This window comes from Bidens hawaiensis, unplaced genomic scaffold (genome assembly GCF_021521415.1).
Source record: "Bidens hawaiensis isolate Kalapana, Puna unplaced genomic scaffold, B.hawaiensis_p1.1 tig00052408_1, whole genome shotgun sequence".
NCBI classification, from domain to species: Eukaryota; Viridiplantae; Streptophyta; class Magnoliopsida; order Asterales; family Asteraceae; genus Bidens; species Bidens hawaiensis.
In genome coordinates, this window is record NW_027499422.1 from 41,808 (window position 1) to 63,039 (window position 21,232).

At 33.1% G+C, this 21,232-nt stretch overlaps 1 pseudogene; it reads right to left on the bottom strand.

Moving 5' to 3' along the window:
* Positions 1-409: 409 nt before the first annotated feature.
* On the bottom strand, positions 410-2,743 carry LOC143599595 (uncharacterized; annotated as a pseudogene).
* Positions 2,744-21,232: the final 18,489 nt, after the last annotated feature.

Genomic DNA, 21,232 nt, shown 5'->3' on the forward strand with positions numbered 1-21,232 from the left:
TAGGTCCTTCAAAAATTTCCAAGGTTTATGATTCTTCACCCCATTTAGATGTAAAACACTAACCCAAAAAGAAAAATATATATATATTCTCACAAGTCACAATTGTCTTTATCTTTTCTTTACAAACCAATTCCTAATCATTAATCTTATCAAACATACAACATGAACAAAAAAAAACACTATAAGCACAAATTGGTAATTACTATATTTAGATACTAATACAAAACATGTTTTATAACAAACTCTACTTTAGCTCCAAAGCGATGATCAAACTAAATCATGGCCCCTTTCTATAACCATCAAAGGTGCCAAAATCTTCTAAAAGAGCACTTAAAACAAGCACCCAAGTAGAAGAAAAAAAAATCCTACATAAACTATGCATTATAATCACCAAAAACAAAAATGGGATTTACAAAGAGGATGCATCAAACAAATCATCATTGAGCACATCATCCTCTCGGCTCGCAAACGAGAAAAACTCCGCATCTTTCTCTTCATCGCTTGAAAAATCCTGTCTCTCGAGCTTCGATTGGGCTGCAATGAATATCAACTTTTGCGCCTTTTCGATTGCGGTTCTTGATTGCGCCCATCTATAGATAGATGAATTCCACTTGAACCCACATGAAGTAGCATGAAGAAAGATCAACCGCGTCGCTACTTTCCTTAAACACTTGAACTCAGTTAAATGCGCTTCCCAAACCAATCTACTACTTTGCGGGTTCGCTACTTTCATTTTCCCGGTTATGGGGTCTCTTTGTTTCAACTGGACCGCTTGTGCATACATCGGGTCAAGCCCTTCGGTCCTCCATTTCATGAGCTCCATTAACACAATATGAGCTTCCTCACGCGACACAAGCCTCGTTATAAGGTTGTCAACATCCTTTTCTTGCTCCGAAGTCAAGCATTTGAAAGGAGGCAAGTATTTCCCACTCGCATCCGGGATCATATAAAACGGATCAAGCACAAACGCAGCCGACCAAGCGGGATGATAGTTTCTCCTAAACCTCTTATCAAACACCTTTTCCACATGATTCTCATTAACATGATACTTCACACACCATTCCTTAATCTTCACTCTAAGCTCCTCCCAAAGCGGCAAACATAGCCCGACTCTCAGTTTTTCCTTCCCGATCTCTCGACCCATTCCTTTTATCAACCCCACAAACGAATGCACCGCGTCTAACTCATTCCAAAACCGAGACATCATCATCTCCTCAATCTCCTTCCCGATATTATTCTCCATCGACACCATCTTACAACTCTCATCAAGAAACACCAACTGCAACGCCCTTGACGAGCTTAACACATCTTCCACCATCTGAAACACCGGCTCGGACCCAACCCCGACCCCACCATAAACCGGGACCCGAACTAGTCCCGCCCGACCGTACTCTTGCAACTGATACTTAACAAAAGAATGCCTAACTAATGACTTGGTGTTCACAAAGTTTGCAACTTTATAACATGTATCAACCACATTGTGAAATAATGGTAGCTCTTCGCTAAAATCTTGAATCAATTTAGTCACCCCTTGAAACTGACAACAAAGATTGACCATCCATTGATGCTGGCTTTCAAGATTCCTTAAAGCTTTAGTCTTGAACTTATCAGACACAATCCCAACACATTGTTCTAAGTTGTTCCCACATATGTCACATATTGTTTCCCATAAAACATCCTCAGCATGCTTAGAAAACACATATCCACTTGTAAACACACTCGTCCCATTAGGCAAATTCACACTAATATTCACTAAACCAGGATTATTATTATTATTATTATTATTATTATTATTATTATTAATATGATTCGATTTCCATCCATTCGACGATATTTGAAAAAACAACGCGTCACGAATTCGCGCCTCCTACTCCATTTTCGCCTCGTTATACTTCAAATCAAGCCAAGGGCCCACGAGCTCTTTTGGGCTTACCACGGGCAACCTGACTTGGTTCAAGAAACTCTTGAACTTTGGGTGCTCAAGACTCGAAACCGAAACCGACCCACAATTCTCAAACACCCAATTCGCTAACAACTGCACCAACGAATCGATTTGGGCCCGGGTCAGCACCACCTGGCCCGCCGATGACGATTTCGGGCTTTTTAGCTTCTTCACACTATCTTCCAACATCCTTAAAGCCCCTAAATCCTCCTTCCCACCAGACAACACCACATGTGACTCCTGCTCCGGTCGAAAACGCACAACCGCAGCCGACGAAAACCCGGGTCCGGGTTCGGGTCGGGTCGGGTAAGACCCGTCAACCGAGAATCTCGCCGGTTCAATCATGGTAATTGGGGCAACTGAGTAAGCAACTTCCGTTTCGGTTACGGGTCGGGTCGGGTATGAAACGGGTCGGGCACCACCGTGACGGTTGCCGGAGCTGCCACGTTTCCGGCTATTCACCACCGGCGAAACCGGATTCGGATCCTGACCCGGACCATGATACGAATTGAAATTCGGGCATGTGCCACGCTTCAGATGCTCTGTGGCGGTTCGTGAAGGGTTAGAAGCTGAGAATAAAGAGGAACATAACGAGCACCGGAGCTTAACGGCTTCGGGTAGACCCGTATCCGGATGACGGACCAAATTGGGCTCCAAATGGGCCCAATACCAGGCGCCTTTGCCGTTGATTGCTTTGGTACGGATCATGACTAAGCCTTCGTAGCGTTTGTTGAGTGATTTGACGGTCAACTGGTCGTCCGGTGGGTGTACGGTGACTAATTGGTGGGTGGTGGCTGACATTATTGGTGTAAGGGTAGTTTGGGAAAATGGGTTTTGTGGGTGGTTGACTGTGGCGCCGGTGATCGGAGATGAAAGTGGGTTGGCTGTTGTTGTTGTTATTATTATTATTATTTTGAGGTTGTTTGGAGATGGGGTTTTGAGTAGAGACAGAGAGAAATACTTGAGTTGTGTAGTCAACAGGAGGTGTTATTTTAACTGAACTATATTTGTAAGTTTGTAACACCCGGTGATATGAGTATTTTTTTTAGGGGTAAATTTATTTATTTATATAATAATAACTTACTTTTAAAAGTGTTTTAATTACGTTACTTTAAGCTTAAAGATTTAAAAAGTGATACTGAACTTTTATATTTTATTAAATTAAAGGTTTTCACATGTTTATTTTTGGTTTCGATGAGTAAATTTTTTATCTGTTTTTATTAGTATTGATGTGAAGTGGTGACATGGATTTTATTTTTATTTTTAATATAATTAACGTTTTATTTTGCTTATTATTAACTATAGCTACATGTATTGCAAATCTCAAAGCTCACATATTCTCCTTCATAGTTTTTTTGACGCATAAAAAATCTAAGGAGGCTCGATTTGAAGGTTTAGTGACCTGATTTTAAAAAAATTGCATGAGTGAACTAATTTGAACACTTTTGAAATTTGGTTACAATTCTGTGACATATTCCCTATTTTGTAAGACAAACTAATCGTACTAATTGTAACGCTTTAGGAGTTCAAGTTCGACTTACACAGAGACATCATCAAGAAAAAAACCAATCGTTATGGGAAAACTCTCTTTATCACATTTCAAAAATCTGACCATGAAGATTTCAAGTCTCTGACCATTGCTCTCATTCCATTAAGTTAAAATAATAATAATAATAATAATAATAAACAACTTTTACTAGCAATTGTGGGGCAATCTTCAGCACCTTCACTTTTTTGTGTCAGTTTTACACGCTCTCGTTTCTAACACATGTATGGTTAAAATTTTTAAAAGATTACAATAAAATATTATAGTGTATTTGTATTAACAGTGGCGGATTCAGGATTTTTTTTCAGTGGGTTCATCGTTTTTAGGTGCTCCGAATTCATAGGATTGGGCATAAAAATTTTTGGGTTGATTCAATGCTTTGGAACGGGTAAAGTTAATCACATGATAAAAATATGATACATTAATAAAAAAACGTCTCCATTAAAAAACAATGGATAATCCGCATGCCTTTGCAATTGGTGTAACTATACGAGTGAGCTAATGATCGCGTATTTTCCTACAGTTACAACTACGCTTAAATTTTCATCTTAATTTCACAAGTCATAAATAGATAAAGTTTCATAAACATAAATACAAATGTTACAATTGCATACAACTTTACACTTAGAACAATCTTATTTGTTTAATTAGGTCACATCTTCATCTTTTTCCCATATATATATATATATATATATGAGAGGGATCAAGAGAAAACTCCTTTTAAAGAGAAAACTTAAAAACTTCTTTTAACACCATTAGATCTAAACATCAAAGGCTGAAAATAGTGGAAGAGAAAAAAAAGAAAAGGAGATGTGGTTTTGAATGGTCAAGGGTAATACTGGAATTAGAAAAAAAGGAATCAACAATCCACCCTGTCACGTAAGCTCTTTCTCTCCTCTGTTGTTATCTTCAAACCAGGAGATAACCTAGGGTTTGAACAATCGGTCAATCAGTGATAAAATCAGGCACGAAACAGAGTATCGATAGCAGGTAAACAATCATATTAGTTAATTTCATATGTTACAATCGTCTATTAGTCATATATCTTGTGTATTTCTGAATGATTTGTGCATCTAAAGTCGATTAGGCATGTTGTAAGTGACGATTAAATGTATATCATGTCAATTCCGGGTGATTTGCGTATACATTATCAATTAGATATATTGCAAGTGACGATTATCACAAATACGAATGATTTCGTGTGTTTTCTTTAAGTTGAAGAACAATATGTTGATAGCAGTTTACTCTTGTTCATGTTTCGTATGATTAGTCAATTACTGCACATATGCAGTACATAAATCATGTGTTTGGTTGCACATTTTTTAGATATTTTAGTCAAACACAACAATTTTACCATTTGTGTGAATATCTGGTTATAATGCACACACATATTACATTATAACTTAGCTATGTTGATGCATCTAACTGTATTTGTTTATTGTTTCACATATACGGTACATGAATTATGTGTTTGACTGCACATATTTTAGATATGTTAGTCGAACACAACAACTTTACCGTATGTGTGAATATCCGGTTATAATGCACACATGTATTACATTATAACCTAGCTATGCTGATGATCTAATTGTATTTGTTTATTGTTACGCATACACAGCACATAAGTCTCATGTTTGGCTACACATTTTTTAAATATGTTAGTCAAACCTAACAATTTTACCGTATGTGTGAATATCCGGTTATAATGCACGCGTGTATTACATTAAAACCTAGCTACGTTGATGACAGAATTTTATTTGTTTAATGTTGCACATATGCAGTACACAAGTCTCGTGTTTAACTACACATTTTTTAGGTATGTTAACCGAATATAACCATTTTAATGTACGTGTGAATATCCGGTTATAATGCACACGTGTATTACATTATAACCTAGATATGTTGATGCATTTAATTGTATTTGTTGATTGCTGCACATGCAGTACATGAATCAAAGCTAATCAAAGTCCCGATAATGGGTAACAACGTGCAGTCAGAACGCGCGTTAAAAAAGTTAAACATTGTATAACAAGAAAAAGAAAAGTAAAAAGGAGTTTTTAGATTACAACAAGCTTGGTAAGTTATATTTTTTATATATTTTCCTTATTTAAAATTGCAAGCGTTTAATTATGCTATTTTGCAATTTACGAGGCAAACAAAAGAACGAAAAAGGGTGAGTAACTCGAAACAGAAAAGATTGTCGGGCGTCGAAGAGGCCAATTTAGGTAAATATAACAAAAATGATAGTTTTGTGAACACATATTTTTGTATCTATGGCATTGCGTATATTTCACAGCTGCAAAGACAACGAGGGCGTCAAAACGCACAAATATATTTAAACGTACGGTATCGTATGATGATGTCTTCAAGGATGAACACTATATACCCGTTATACACGTATTGCACATATCCATTACTGGTGTATTACACTTTTTCGCAGATATGGTGTATTACACGTTTACCCGGATCTAGTGTATTGCATATATGTAGTACAAATGTATTACATAGATGCGGTACTAATATATTACTACATGAAATACTGACGTATTACGTATATGCATTACTCATGTATTACACATATATATTCGGTTATGGTGTATGACATATATGCAATGCAAATGAATTACATATGTGAAGTATGGATGTTATACATATTTGCATTGCTAATCTTTTAAATGCGTGCATTATTGGTGTTGCAATAGGTGGAAAGCATGCCCGGGAAGGAGCAACATAGAGAAAACATGTATGGCGTGGAATACAAATTACGATTGTCTACACGCTAGCTATTTGAAGGCATTAGAGGACTGTCGAAAAACAACATGATGTCGTTCGAAGTCTGGTCCAGGTCATACCTTTCGGAACAATGTTGTAACTGTGAACGCGTTGTTTGGTTAATTTGTTAGTTCACGGGTTAAGTCAGTTTCGGGTCAGCAAATGCTATCAAGTAGTTAAGGGGTCACATGTGTATAAATAGTCAAAATTGACTGAGTTTTATGGGATGTGAACATTGGAGTTGAAGAAAAGGTGGAAGTTGAAGTTTGTTGCTGATATAGAGGAATAGTTTGTCAATTTTAACATGTGTGTTGTGTGTTTATTTAGTAAACATAGGAGTAGCTTTTTTCCTTTCATGAGTACCTTTTTTGTAATTCTAATATTGAAGTTGGAATAAATATTAAAAAAATCCTTTTTCATGATGTGTCTGCGTAATCGGGCCTGAACTGATGCCCGTAGATCAAAAGCTTAGTGGATTAGTTTTTAGGTTTGTATTTTATGTTGTTTTGCTTGGATGAATGTTAGATATTTCAAGTTTAGATGGATGGTTTGGATTTTTCAAGTTTGCATAACTCATGTTGCATAAGAATTTTATGATAAGTTACATTGCTTATTTTCACATTCATCAAAATAATAGTTTGCATATATTCACATTCATACTGCATAAGAATTTTGTGAACAGAATGGAGTTAATTGGCCTGCAAGCTGCTGCAAAGTAACAGGTTATCAGACCAGGGCATGCAGTCTGTTGCAAACTGCAGGTTAGAAAATTCTAGAGGCTACATTGGGCAAAGTTTCACCTGTAGTTTACATATACAAAACAAACATAACAAAATTTGACTAATTTAAAATGTGATATGCAATACACCCGATTATTAGCGAGTAAAGGGTTTGCAGCCTATTGCATTTTGCAGGTTAGCAATTCCCATTTAAAACCCAGTTTAAAAAATGCATCAGTTGCAGATTGATAGGAAATTGGAAAACCCATGAAAACCGTTACTCGGCCCATATAACACGTTTAAAAACCCAGACCAACCCATGTGTAGATGGTCCGGTTCAACTACATGCATTTATCACAAAGGCACACGAGTTTAACCCGCAACATTCAACTACAAATATCATACAACAATTAACACTAACACATAAAAATAGAATAATATTAATATCCGTATTGTCAAAAAAACGTTCTATTATATATAGTAGCTCATAAGCAAACCCAAAGAATTCTTCCATCCAACTATCATATATTTTTTACATGCCCACATAAACAATAACAAAACAAATCTAACTATTTAATATACATAAACTTGTAAAAGTATACTAATTTTTGCCTAATCCCTTTCCAATCCGCGCATTATTTTTCCATCATTCGCTTTCTTCTAACTCTAGTTTCTTGTCCAACCCGTTGTACTCTTTATGATCTTTATCACCTGGTTATAAATTAAAGTTAACGGTTAATATTTACAAGTAATATAGTAGTAAACAATAGTACTGCATATATGTAACACAACATACCACTTATAAGCATCACAAACACTACATACATGTTGCATATATGTAAGACAGCAGAGTGCATATATACGTGACATAAAAGTGTTGCATATATGCAATACATCATACTACATATATGCATGTAATAGATAAGTGTTGCGTATATGTAATATAATCGACTTTATATGTGCATAATTGATACGCTACATATATGCAATATTATTAACCTACTTCAGATACACTACATATATGTAATGTTAATATATACATGTGGCTACGTTAACATTGATAGGTTTAAACATATTAGACATATGCATTATAACTAAACATATACAATTACATTAACATTACTACTTTCAATGCTACATATATGCAATATAACTAAAACGTGTAGTAAAATATGTCATTTATGCGCTAGATAAATGTAAAACATCAATATTGCATATATGTGATGCATCAACGCTGCAGATTCATGAAGTACAACATTACTGCATTATGTAATATATCATAATCGCATATATGTAATGCATCGACACTGCATAAACATGTAGTACATCAATAATACATATATGCAATACTTGACAAATCATGTAAAATACATAAACTGATCAATATATGAATCACTCACAGCTTTCATTTATAATCAGTGTAGAAATTAATGTTCAACGACGTTATATTATTACTAGATTAAACAAATAAACAAAAACACAATATATACAAATGTGATATCTCTACTTATGCTCGATTGGTGTAAAAAATACACCTAATCAACATTGAAAATACAAGAAATTAACTATTGCTATACCTGCAAGTTTTCTTATGATTATAGCTTCGTTTTGCAGTCGATTTGGCGATTAGTTATCGAGTAGGGATTTTTAAAACCCTAGGTTATCGCTGAATGGGGAGGGGGAAATAGCGATTGTGACCTCCTCGTGGTCTCGGTGCCTGGGAAATTTATGTAAGGTCATTGATACGAACATATGTAATTGCAATACAATATGCATTAAATGTAATAAAATTTCAAACGCATACCGTCAAAATTGTTATTTTCACCGCTGGTTTCCGAATCAACCTCGTCTTCATTGTCCAATAGCTTCATGTGATTCACCTTTGCTTCTTTTTTCCCCATTATTGTTTTCATGTCTTTGTCATATATGCACGGTCATAAACTAAACAATATACAAGCATTTTGCAAAACATATCTTAACAACCATAAAAAAAATTAACACGAGATTGTGTTATGATGTAGGTACCAACAACTATAACAATAGTGCGATTATTCAAGGCGTATTACCATTTAGAATAAGTAGCTTATGGCCTTAAACAACGCTTCAACAAAGATAATCGAGTAAGAACGTGATTACCAAAACGAGTTCTTTTAAACCTTTTATCATACAGTTGGAGGGCATACTGAATCCAACGGTAAATTAAGCTCAAATTGATCAATTAAGCATATAAAATGATAAAACAAATATGCATTATAACTAATATGAGTTCATGTAAGCATATGCATTATAACCTAAAAGTCGTAAGACAATATTACCTTCAATCGCCATGGTTTTAGGTCAAATTCAAGATGTGCAGTCGTTTAATGTGGAAGTCGATTATAGGCCAGATTCGATTATGTAAACGAAATTGATAAACATGAATATGATTTAAATGAATCGTAGGCTTGTAGAACTCTGTGTTCGTTATCTCTGTTCACTCATGGGTGAATTTAGAGAAAATCTGATTTCATGGGTGAAGTTTTTTAGTTTTCTCCCTAACATTGAGTTTTCTATTGATCCCTCCCCTATATATATATATATATATATATATATATATATATATGAAGCATATGCATCGGTAAATAAATTATTAAACCAAGAATTTAGTCCTAAATATTTTTAAAAAAACAATGCATTAGCACAATTACACATCACATGAAAGCTAACATGGAGGCATGTGAAACAATACCTGACGATACATTGCTTAGCCTTTGCTCGAATCTTGCAGTTAATGTATATAACCCTAAATATGTTTTGAATAAAAAATATTAGAAAACATGCAACAAGAGAGAATCGAACCCAAGTATCTCCAACTATAAAGTAGAGACTTAACCACTAGAGTATTTGTTCAATTTGTGTATGAGTTCACTCTATATTTTATATGTGAGTTCATTTCAGTCTTTTCATATGGACATTCTACTAAAAATCCGAAACTCACTGGGTTCCCGTGAATCCGGTGAACCCACACTAGATCCGCCCATGTGTATTACAATATAATTATTATGGTATATTAATGAGAAAATTACTGTTTGCGTCCCTGTGGTTTTAGGGCGGAGGCACAATGAGTCTTCGAAAAAAATTTTGAACTTGTTGAGCCCTTGTGGTTCAAAAATGAACCATTTTAGTCCCTGCCTTTACTTAATTGCGTTAGTTTTAGGGGTAGATCTGACATTTTACTTATATATATACACATTGTCACTCTGAGTCCTTAAACTTTCATATTTGGTCACATTGAGTCCCCTTCCCCTTTTAACAAAAATAAATAAACTAGACTACTTTTTTTAACAAAAATAAATAAACTGAACCACTTTTTTACCAAAAATTAACGAACCGAACTACTTTCTAACAAAAAAAAACGAATACTGATTTTTTTTATCAAACTAAACGAACCGAGTCACTTTTTTTAACAAGTAGTTTACTTCGTTTAACAAAAATAAATGAATCAAACTACATTGTTAACAAAAATAAAGGATTTGGACGCATTTTTTGACAAAAATAAACGTACCGAACTTACCTTTTAACAAAAATAAACAAACCAAACTTGTCTTTTAAAAAAAATAAACGAATCAAACTACTTTTTTTTACTAAATGAACTGAACCACTTTTTTTACAAGCAGTTTAGTTCATTTCGTTTAACAAAATTAAACTAATCCAACTGCATTTTAATCAAAAAAAAAAACGAAACAAACTTATTTTTTTAACAAAAATAAACAAATCAAACAACTTTTTAACAAAATTAAACTAACCGAACTACTTTTTTGACAAAAATAAACTAACCAAACTACTTTTTTAACAAAAATAAACTAACCGAACTACTTTTTAACAAAAATAAAATAACGAAATACTTTTCTTTAATAATAAATAAACCTGAACAATTTTTTTAACTAAACTAAACGAACTGAACAATTCGCTTTAACAAAAACAAGCGTATCAAACTATTTTAAAAAAAAAAACAAATAAGCGAACTAAACTTATTTTTAACAACAAAAAAAACGAACCAAACTAATTTTTTTTAAGAAAAATAAATTAACCAAATTTATTTTAAACAAAAATAAGCTAACCGAACTTGTTTTTAACAAAAATATCGTCGTGGCATGCACTAAGGTGGAGTTCGATTCTATTACTTATTTTAGAAGTGGTTACGTTGGTTTAGTTTAGTAAAAAAGTAGTTTAGTCCGTTTATTTTTGTTAAAAAGGTAGTTCGGTTCGTTTATTTTTGTTAAAAAAAATTGGTTAATTTATTTTTGGTTGATTATGGTTTGGTTGGTTGATTATGGCTTGATTGGTTATAGTTTGGTGGTTAATTCTTTAATTTGGAGAAAATTTTTAAAGAGGGACTAAAACTGAACAATCAATTAACCACAAGGACTCATACGGATCATAAAAAGAGTAAACTAGTAATTCCACAGCGACAAGGACTCAAATTGTTCGTTTATGAAATCACAGGGACTCAACCAGTTCAAAAATTTTTTTGGGGACTCATTGTGCCTACACCCTAAAACCACAGGGACGCAAAAAGTAATTTTCTCTATATTAATATTACATTATTACAATAATATAGTATTATAATAAATTAAATAATTAAAAATAACATAGTAATAAAACATACTTAAAAATACCATTATAAAAAACTACAACACGAGCCACAAAAGTAAACTGCAAAATAGAAAGTAAAATACATAGTCTTCATCGTTGTTTGTCAATCGAAACGAATATATATGCTCTGTTAAATTTACCGATACAAGTATGTGGTAATGCCATATAATTGACCAAAATGTATTATGTTTTTAAAAAACTTGGTTATCAATATAATTTTATATCAAAATGTTTGTATTAAAGAGATAAACAACACTATGTATGTCATATTTATAAAGAAGTTAACTAGTACAAGCTCTTATCTTAACAAAAAATCATTAGATGCTTAATTTAATCTTTATAAAAAATGAAAAGTATAATAATTTGACAAAAAAAACTTATTTTTAAAGAAGTTAACTAGTACAAACTTGTAAACAATAAAATCTTACCACCGGTATACTTTTTATAAAATGGCCATTTGAATCAGTTATTTGACAAAGAAAATTTGAATAAATATAAGACAATACATCTAATCGTTTGAACTCTAATTTGGGAAAATTCCCAAAATAGTCCTTTTTAGAGAGATGATTTCCAAAATAGCCATTTTTTTCTCAAAATTATTTAAGATTTGGACTGTCAAGACGCATTGAGAAAAGATAAAAATAATGAGGGAGCAGTCCAAATTTTGAGGTCAGGTAGGAGACGGGATTTGAGGAAATAATGAAGATAAAGTCCAAATTTTTTTGTAATTTTAGAGTAAAAGTTCATATTTTGGGAAAATTCTTAAAATAGCCCCTTTTAGAGAGTAGATCCCCAAAATAGCCCTTTTTTCCTCAAAATAATTTAAGATTTGGACTGACAAGACGCATTGGGAAAAGATAAAAATAATGAGGGAGTAGTCCAAATTTGGAAGGAAAGTAAGGTAGAAGACGGGATTTGGGAAAATAATGAAGGTAAAGTCCAAATTATTTTGTAATCTTGGAGCAAAAGTCCAAATTTTAAAAAACCGTTTTGAGAGACTGTTTTTTTATGTTTCCTACCTTTCCCGTCCATATTTTCAAGTTATTGGAAAAATATATTTTTTACAATTATACTCCTTAACAACCACCACCACCTTGAACCACCACCATCACCGACGCGGTCGGCCCCACCCCATCACCACCACCGTCACTATCACCATAGCCGCCTCCACCGTCAATTTTTCCGTCGCCGGAGAAAACCACCGCCACCGACGCCACCCTGTTTTTCAATTTTCAATATTTTGGCTTCTTTAATTGTTATTTAATTTGAGAGTTGCAGGGTTAATATTGACAACAATTCATCTCCAGATGCAACTGTTATCCATGTATTTCTTTTTAATAATAATCCAAATTGCTATTGTTCATGCGAAAAGAGTGTGATGGCTTGTTGTCCACGCGAACCTGTAAAAATTGGATTAATGACAAAACAGAAACTAAAATGCAGACGCAGAAGCAGATCATCAGACAGATGCTCTGAATAAAACAATTTCTGATTTAGCATACGAAAATTAGTTATAAATTAATATGGTCTGGTTATTGTTTTGAATGTCAGGTTGAGAGTGTTAACAAGCCCGGTATTCTACTCGAAGTCGTCCAAGTTCTTACTGATTTGAATTTGGTAATCAACAAGGCTTACCACCTCCGCCATCTTCGGTGGTGGTGGTGGTTTTCTCCGGCGACGGAAAAATTGACGGTGGAGGCGGCTATGGTGATGGTGACGGTGGTGGTGATGGGGTGGGGCCGACCGCGTCGGTGATGGTGGTGGTTCAAGGTGGTTAGGGGGTATAATTGTAAAAAATATATTTTTCCAATAACTTGAAAATATGGACGGGAAAGGTAGGAAACATAAAAAAACAGTTTCTCTAGACGGTTTTTTGAAAGAAAAAGTTTTGGAAAAATTTGGACTTTCTCTCCAAGATTACAAAATAATTTGGACTTTACCTTTATTATTTTCCTAAATCCCGTATCCTACCTGACTTTCCTTCAAAATTTGGACTGCTCCCTCATTATTTTTATCTTTCTCCAATTCGTCTTGACAGTCTAAATCTTAAATAATTTTAAAGAAAAAAAAGCTATTTTGATAATCTTCTCTCTAAAAAGGACTATTTTGAGAATTTTCCCCTCTAATTTTGGTTCACACATCTTGTCATATATTTCACTTTTATTGTATGTTATAGAACTTGTATTTATCCTTTATTATGAGTCCCCACCTATTCATGTCACTAATTAATCTTTTCAATACTTTTTTATTTAAATATCTTGGCCTCACTTTATTAAATAAAAAAAGTAAGTTGCATTTCTATGTCCATTTTAATATTGTTATATGGAATGCACGTTTCTGATAAAGTTTATAATTATTTTTCAAATTAACATATTTACTACATTTTCTTTTTTTTTAAACAGTTATTTGACGCGACGGGAAGGGGAGGGAGGATTGGCTGTGAAGAAAAAAAAAGTTATTTGAATCACTAACAAGTCATTTACCCATCCGATTATCTCCTTCTCCGAGTATGAAGAATAATAAACTACAATTTATTTTAAAGTTTATAAGTTTCACAAATTCTTATGAATATATACTAAATTCCTTTTACAAATTCTTTAAGCAAATTAAACATAACTGAATTTTTGAAAAAGAAGAATAAAAAACATAAAAGAAAGCGTATAAACATACGAGGCACGCGACATACATCTATCAGCTCGTTTGTCGTAGACGATCATGAATCTACCAGCACAATGCCAACGTCTATGCGTTACTCGTCGTTAAGTTTCAAAGTTTCATATCCTTATATTTGGTCACTAAAAATGTTGTTGCATTCAAGTTGCTTTAACTAACACAAAATGCATAACTCGTATTTATTTTATTTGATAACTTGGTAAATAAGATTGCAAAAGGGCTTTGGTCTAGCGGCATTGACGTCACCCTCTAATCTAAGATTGAGGGTTTGATCCTCACAATTGGGAATATTAGGTGGATTTAATAGGTGTATTTTGAGGTGCACAAACCGGTTTTAAACTCAAAATCGGTTTGGGTTATGGGTTTGGTCAACAAAAGCCCAAACAGGTTTATGGTCGATTTTGGTTTTGGTTGAAACCGGTTCCTTACGATGTTACGATCGGTTTCGGTTTGGGTTTTGACCGTTTTTTGCCAAGTTTTGCCCGGTTTCGGTTTGGTTAACCGGTTTTGGTGGAGAAAAATACAAACCGGTTCCGAACCTACGGTTTCAATCGGTTCCAAACCGGCTTCTACATAATCAATACAAACCGGTTCAATAACTCAAGCAAAAATGAACCGAACCAAACCGAACGAGGCTTTGCTCGTGCTTGGTTTGTTTTCAAACCGAACCAATCCAAACTGCTCATTTCCAAATCGAGCCGAAATCGAACGAGCATTTTTCGAGCAATCTTTGAATGAGCGGCAAGCAGTTTGGACAACTCTAGGTATATTTTAGGAGTCGTTCAATAAAGTAAAAAACACATAACTTATAAATACGTAAATTGTTGGTGATTTTAATGTCCTCAAGACATTTTGGGTAATTTAGATTTATTTAAGAACAAAGGGAAAATAAAAGTGGGTTCCAAGGGGCAAAGCTCGGTTAAAATTATTTAAATTTTATTTTCTTTGTTTTATTATATATTGAATCACACAATTGTTCAAATTTGGTTGAATTTGATCACCACATTTACCTAGTGTTCTTCAGAACCAAAACTGATGATCAAAATTAACTTTGGCTTTTTATAACAAAGTTTATGATAAAAATAAATTTGGTTTTCGAAACTATAGTTGTTCTTCAGTGCTAACTTTGGTCTTCAAACTCAAAGTTATTCATCACAATCTACTTGTTCTTTAGTACTGAAGATGCTATAACTAAAGTGGCTATGCCAGTTATAACTATCAAAAGTCATGACGTTTCATGAAGGATTGCAATAGTTCATTGCACATTTTAACTCCTTATATAAGAACATCGTTTGGTCAGGTTTCATTATCGAATTTTACATATCTGAACTACTCGTTCTTATAAACTTTCTGTCTTATCCAATTATCAATTTTATACTATGCGAGATACTTTAATATGAAAACCAGCTACACATGGTTTAGAAATATATCCAATCATAAAAGAAATCCAAAAACACAACATGGACCAAATCTAATTTATTTCAAACAATCTTATATAACTTCATATGGATGAAAAGGGTTATGTTTTATTTCTAATACTAATTACTATATATACATTAAAAACCAACTTTTAACACACTCACAAAATTTACTATTCATCACATTGAATATGAACCATACATTTTTTAAATTTGATAACTACACGGTTATTCATGTCGACTCGTCATAACGGCGTCCGAGACCGACAACTTTCGGGTTTTACTAACTACCGGGTTTTACCTACCTTTTTGTTTACTTTTGATACCGTCACAAATGCAATCGAAACCAACCAAATTCACATAGACTAACCGTGTTTTATTTTAGTTTCAATACCGTAACGAAAACCGACCGGATGCCGTTTTCTTTAGTTATGGTATCGTAACGAACGTGATGGAAACCGACTGAATTTGCGAAGAATCACCGCCTCAAAGTCCGAAATCGAAAATGGTAAGTTTTGCTAGCATTCAAGTTTTACCGACCAGCCACCTCTATTGGTCCGTCTCAATTTTTATAATACACGTAACCGAAAACGACCAAATTCGCATTGATGTGCCGCTTCAACGTTTAAGACCGACAACGCTTGAGTTTTAATATCGTTCGGGTTTTACCGACCTGTCCAGCGGAACACACCGGGTAAAATACTAGGTGGTATTAAAATTCTTTGTAACCATAAATAATATGATGACCAATCAACTGTTGATGAACATGTCTTAAAAGGTTGTCTAAGGATGAAGAGGAGCCTAGGCCTAAGAAGAATATAAAATTAGAAAATCATAATGCCTATTCTGTAGAGAAGAAAAGAAAATATATAGAATGTATTTGTCTTTATTTTATTGACTAAAAAATTATGTCAGAATATGACAAATTAGTCACTGTTAAGTATTTGACTAATTTGATAATCAAGCACTAATGAAGGTAGAATAAGAAAATATATCGTCAAGAAATCCATAAATGTTTACTTTAATGGAATTAAAATTAATAACGCTATTCATATGCTTTAAACGCATAAATATATTATAAGATTTGCTTCTTCCTTATTGCTCAAAAATTGTTTGATGGCTATCTATATGCATTTTAATAAGAAAATAAATGAATTTAAGATGTGCAAATAAATTCAAGAATAATCCCCCACTTGTGATCTAATGGAAGGAGGTTTGGGTTTTTCAGTGAAGACCCAAGTTCGAACCCCATTTGAGGCACTTTGGTTGAATATTGATAATAAAGGATTTGAGCTAGGGCTCGTGAGGTTGTCAGTTTGAATCCAGAGCCCACCCGGGTTTTAGTCCACAGTGTGCTACGTTAGAAGCCAGAGAGTTTTGCTTTTGTGGTGACACAACGACTGTCAAATGACAGCAGGCGGTATGGTTTCCAAGGGAACATCCAACCTAAACTCTGAAGTCACCGTGTGCCCGGTTAAGACAATATAGTCTGTTTAGAGTGGGGGCAACGGGACTCTTCAAATTAGAGAGTGTGATGGCCTAAGACAAAAGAAAATCGTCTTTAAGAAATGATATATTCAAGAATTATTGAGGTTAGTTGGGTACGTATAGTATTTAGTATTTACTAAAGTTAGAGTGTTTATTCTATCAACATCATATTTGACTTCGGTTAACATAGTTTCATTACGGTTGGCCTTCTTACCTAATAACATGAGAGTGATGGTTAAAATTTGAGATCTTAATGTCTCAAGTTTGAAATCTAACTCAATATGGTTTCTATGTAGTGTCAGGTTTTCTTCTTTATGATGTTTTTAGGTAAGTCAGACCTGAAGCGTTAAAATTAGTACCGTCTTAAAAAGACTCACCCGCCTTTTGGGATGGTTCCAAACTTTGTTAAAGAAAACATAGATTCATTTAATTATAGAAATTATAGACGTCGATTAAAAAGAAATTTACTTTTAAAAAATAAATAGACAAGTCTTTTTGTAGTTTTAAAGAAAAATCCTTTTCCTTTAAATGTGCTGGTGGGGTCGTTATACAATATTACAAAATTATTATATAACTATTTTAGACAAAGTGCATCAAAATTAACTTTATACAACTTTAACCTTTTTTAATTTAATGTAATAGTATTTGATTTTTATATCAAAACTAGTTTTTTTACCATCGTGTTACACCAGACAGGTCAGATAAAGGGTCAGGTAGGCCGAATATGTTTATGTCACGTTGCAGTTGTGTATTACTATGGGTTTGGTTGATGAACATATAAAATATTAAAATGTAAAAAACGAAATTTGTTCAGTAGATAAAACCCGAGTGTTGTCGGTATCGGGCGCTGCAACAATGAGTCGGTAAAACTCGGGCGTTGGTTAAACCAAAGTGTTTATGGGCGTTGCGACGGTGAGTCGACACGAATTCGGTCGATTTCGATTGCGTTCGTTACAATACCAAAAGTAAACAAAAAGGCCAGTAAAATCCAGGCGTCGGTAAAAACATAAAATTGTCCATCCTGAGTGTTTCATCGATAAGCCAAGACGATTAACCATTTAATTATCAAATTTGAAAAAAGAACATAAAAACAAAATAATGTGGCCCACTTTGGTGCCGCCACTTGGCCCAATAGAAACATAGCGACACCAAAGTTATAAATTATATATATGTATAATGCTGACTCTATACAGGAATTTACTTATATTAAGAGCATTCACATCCCATCCCCTATAATTATGTGTGGGGAGTTTTGCAAATTATAGGGTGAGGTTGTGAGTGATTGTGAGTGTAAATTATAGGGTTGAGAGAGAAATGTAGTGATTTTTTATAAATTTGGGGAAACGTTTGGGGAATTGTTTGTCCCTATTTATTTTTTAATATTTGTTGGATTGATTGTGAGTAGAGGAGAGAGAAAAATGTAATAATAAAAGTATAAAAATATTATTTAATTGAGCAGGAGAAAAAAATGTAGTGTTTTTTAATGTAATTATAAAGATAAGGATAGAGAATGGAATGAGAATGCTCTAACCAGTATCAAAAAATTTTGGCACAATAAATTTAAATTTAAAAGTTCTTTAGTCGTAAAAACAATTGATACAAGTTAATTATTTTTATACACAAATCATTATTTTTAAGAAACACATACGGTGAAATAAGCTTTTACATACCCGAGCTCTTTGGTGCCAAGGGGTGGTTCGTATTCGGTGTCAAACTAATTAAATCAAAGCCATCAAAATTGCATATTATTATTCTGTTCAATTTTAAATAGAAACTGATTTGTTTACTATTCCAAATAACTAAATTTTGTTCAAGCAGAATAACAAATAATAACTTTTTAAGTCTTGTCATTTAACTCATTCAGTAACAAATCATGGCTATTCTTTTTTTTCTTTTTTTCTTGGTTAAACCAGAAAACTGAACCGCGATACTAAAAATTCGGCTCCTAACTATCAAAATTCGGTTTGATTTGGTTATCGATTTTGATCGAAAAACCTTCACACCGAATAATCAAACCAAATAAAAACTGAAGATGCTTAAACCCTACTTAAGGGTGCTTTAACCAAACATCGTAGCCTGTAGATGCTTTCGTCATTGATAACGTTGTTCTTTGTTTGGTGGGCCAGCACACGTCACTTTTTTTTCTTTTGTGTAAAACGTTTTTCAAACTTCCGGTTTATATGTTAGGGTCAAGTTATTCTATAAATATGACAAAAATAAGAGAAATGGGAAGGATTTATAGCTATACAAAAAACCTATAAAAAATAAAAAATAAAATTAATATAAAAAACCATAACTCAAAATTTAATAAAAAAATAACAAAAGTAAAAAGACAAAAATGTTACTACCGTCTTCCTTGTTCTTAAAAAACCCACAATGTTGAGGGAAAAGATCATTGTGTCTTTTTGTTTATCATTGCGTTTTGTGTTAATTTTTGTCATTTTGTGTCTTTTTTTACTTAACATCGTCTTTTTTTTTCTTAATACAATGTTATATTATTTAACATGGTATTATATTTTATTCAGCATTGTGTTATATTTTGCGATTTATTGTGTCTTCATTTAGTTATAATTGTGTCTTTTTTTCCGGCATTGTGTCTTTTCGGCTTTTTTTTAACGGGAATGACGGGGAGGACATTTTAGCTTTTTAAATTTTTTCGGTTTCTATTTATGTTTTGAGTTATGATTTTTTTAAATTATTTTTTGATTTTTTTACATGGTTTTTTTGTATGATCACAAATCATTCTCACACTTCTCATTTTTGTATCATTCGTAATTTAACTTTTCTATGTTAATATTTGGTTTGTGATTTTATTATGTCACATGTGCTCTAATATACACACAGTGATGACTTCACGAGGGTATAGTAGGATGTGCATTTAAGCCTCTCAACTCCATTTTCAATGGTTTATAATATTTACTAGTGTTGGAATTTAATGGATCATTTAGTTGGAATTTGCTAAAATAGTTAAAAATTAAGGGGATCGGACGGTATTAAAAATATGAAATTTTATGGTTTATTTGGCGGGTAAAATAATCAAGTTTGATCTGTAAATTTGTTAAAAATGTTGGAATGTGGTGGTAACCACAGCGACAAATGTGGTGACGATTGTCTTAATTGTGGGGTGGCGGCTAAGGGGATGGTGGTGGTGGTGGTGGTGGTGGTGGTGATGATGGAGTTGAAGGATTCAGTTTTTTGTTTGAATTATTTCATTTTCCTTTAAAAAAATTAAATTCTTTATGTGATGAATTCAAAGCAATTTATTCCAATTTCATTTATTCTTTGACCACTTTAACTTTTCATTTATTAAAAGAAAAGAAAATTTTTACATCAATACGAAAGGTGAACGGACGATAAGTTGTGCCGGCTAGCTCTTTTGAATAGCCAACTAAGTCACTTAAAAATAATATTTTTATAGAACTTGAGGTCATAACATCTCTATTTATGTTGACGAGGTATGACCTGTTTGTTGCAAGGCGTGTTTGGACTCCGTTTGGAGTACAAAATACATTGTAGAGAGATCTTGTGGTTCAAGCACCGATGCGATTTGGTTAGGATGTGCTTTTGACCAAACAACTTATATTTCAGTCTAGCACCCCTAATTAATTAATTATTAGGTAAACTTCCATCATTATGGCTTATGTAAATTTTATGTGTATTGTCATCTTATTTTGTCAACTATTGCTTTGTTACAACTTATAAGCATATACATATTTCACTACGTATAAACATTTTTAGAGTTTAAAAACGAAAGGAACAATATATTATTAATCTTAATGAATTTAATTAAAGAATTCATGTTAAGAAAAAATCTTTAAAATCATGATTCTTTTTATAGAACTTTCTTTTGGGATGCTTTAAACCACATTTGGCCATAAATTATTGGCCTTTTAAGTTTCATTATAGAAAAAAAAAAAGACTATGTTGGCCATAAATTATGGTCTCAGCTTGCTTATTTATCTATTAATAATTAACTATATATTTATCTATTTATAATTATATATATATATATATATATATTATTAAGTTAAATTATCAT